Consider the following 2,322-nt stretch of genomic DNA (forward strand, 5'->3'; position numbering starts at 1 on the left):
ACAGCAGGGTTCGCCACCATCCCCTGCCGGAGCCTCGTGGAGCTTTTAGGTGTTTTCGCTCAATAAACACTCACAACGCCCGGTCTGGGAATCGAAACCGCGATCCTATGACCGTGAGTTCGCTGCCCTAACCACTGGGCCATTGCGCCTCCACGATATACATATATAAAATGGAACAAAAGCGCAATGGAGGACAATAAAACATTTGGACAGATACATGATACAAAGGTGGACAGAAGAAACAATTAGATGGACAGGTCATTTGTGGCCGTCTTTCCAGATGTCCGTATTGTTGCAGGCAGTTACACTTGAGACAGTTCGGTCAAAGTCTAAGCTAAGAACATTAGATTTTTTTTTGTAAGAAAGCTAGTGAATGTGTACAGTTACAAAGACAAAAAAACGGAGGCAATAGGCTGCTTTCAGTTTCTGTCTACTAAATCCACTCACAAGGTTTCGGTTGGTCCAAGGCTACAGTAGAAACTGTAAGAAGCCCATCATGTAACCACTTGGTTCTGAGTTCAGTCCCACTGTGTGGCACTTTGGGCATGTATCTTCTACCATAGCTTTGCGCTGACCAAAGCCTTGTGAGTGGATTTGGTATATGGAAACTGAAAGAAGCCCATTGTGTATATAGCAGAGACTCCAGCTAAGAAGATCTGAAGAAGGAATTGTAATTCAGAAATATTATTGGACTATAGATAACCAAATTACAACAGGTATATAGTCCATTTTCTGTTCTACAGTGCATTGTTGTACCCTTCTAAACTGTTATTCTTTACAAACAATACACAATGCTTCAAGCTAACTACAATACTCTCCTGTGTATATATATATATATATGTGTGTGTGTGTGTGTGTGTATATATATATATATAGAGAGAGAGAGAGAGAGAGAGATATGTATATATCTGTGTATTTGTCCCCACTGTTACTTGAGAACCAGTGTTGGTTTGTTTACATCCCTGTAACTTAGCAGTTCAGCAAAAGAAGCAGATAGAATAAGTATCAAGCTTTAAAACTTAATAAGTATGGAGCGGGGTTCATTGGATTAAAAACTATTCAAAGTGGTGCCCCAGCATGGCCATAGTCTAATGATGTAAAAGATATATGTTTTTGTGTGCACCCATGTCTTGATATCGTGTGATATTTGTAAATGAGCGATGTTGCTTATTTCCATTCTTCCAGGCCCTTGTCATAATTGTTCTGCACCAAGTCAACTTCACATCATTGTCAATCCATCTGAGCCATTAGAAAGTTAAATATTTCTATATTTTTCTCTGTGTTGTTTCAGAAATCTTGTTCCATGGAGAACTGTCTAAAAGACGTCTTGGTATGTTCCTCTTATCGGAATTGATCAAGAAACCTTTGAACATTGAACAGGTGTGATTGATTTCTGTTTTTATTCATCATCATCATCACTTTTATAAATTGTTAAATTGTCTATTTACTAATTGATTATACCACTCTCACCATCACCCAACTCTATTCTTATTTCAAACACTTTAAGCCAGATCTTGTATTAGACATGTCTAAATCACAGCTTGCATTAAATGTGTTTAACCTTTTAGCATTTGAACCAACCAAATCTGGTCCAAATATTCTCCATTTAACGTTGATACCAATGAGATCCAGCCTTTCACACCTATCTTACAATGTCCTTCTAAAACTAAACAATCACATCATTGAAATCTCAAAGCCATGAGATAATGCAGGATTAATTCTAGACAATGTGAATAAATAAGGATTATTATATTTGACTGAGTAATCTTGATGCTAAAGGGTTGAATCATATCTTGTATTGGATGTGTTTAAAGCAGAGGTTGTCATAAACATGTTTAAACCATATCTTATACGAGACACTTTAAGCCAGATCTTGTATTAGACATGTCTAAATCACAGCTTGGATTAAATGTGTTTAACCCTTTAGCATTTAAGCTGGCCATATCCAGCCCAAATATTCTGCTTGTTTTATATTCAAACTGGTCATATCCTGCCACTTACACCTACCCTACAATGTCATTCTAAAAATAAACAATCACATTATTGAAATCATGAAGTTATGAAGATAATCCAAGATTAATTCAAAATGATTTGAATAAATAAGGATTACATTTGACCGAGTAATCTCGATGCTAAAGGATTAATGTCTGTTTTCTTTGTCTTCCAGCTTGAAATGCTTCTTTCCAAACACGTCTGCGAGATGGTCTTTACAGACTTGAAGTTCACCAACAAGGAACAGCCTTCAGCTCAAATGGTGGTATGTAACCCTTTCTCAGCTGTACCCCCGCCCCACCCCCCGTCCTAGCATTCCTGCTGGTCACT

The sequence above is a fragment of the Octopus bimaculoides genome, chromosome 30 (assembly GCF_001194135.2).
Source record: "Octopus bimaculoides isolate UCB-OBI-ISO-001 chromosome 30, ASM119413v2, whole genome shotgun sequence".
NCBI classification, from domain to species: Eukaryota; Metazoa; Mollusca; class Cephalopoda; order Octopoda; family Octopodidae; genus Octopus; species Octopus bimaculoides.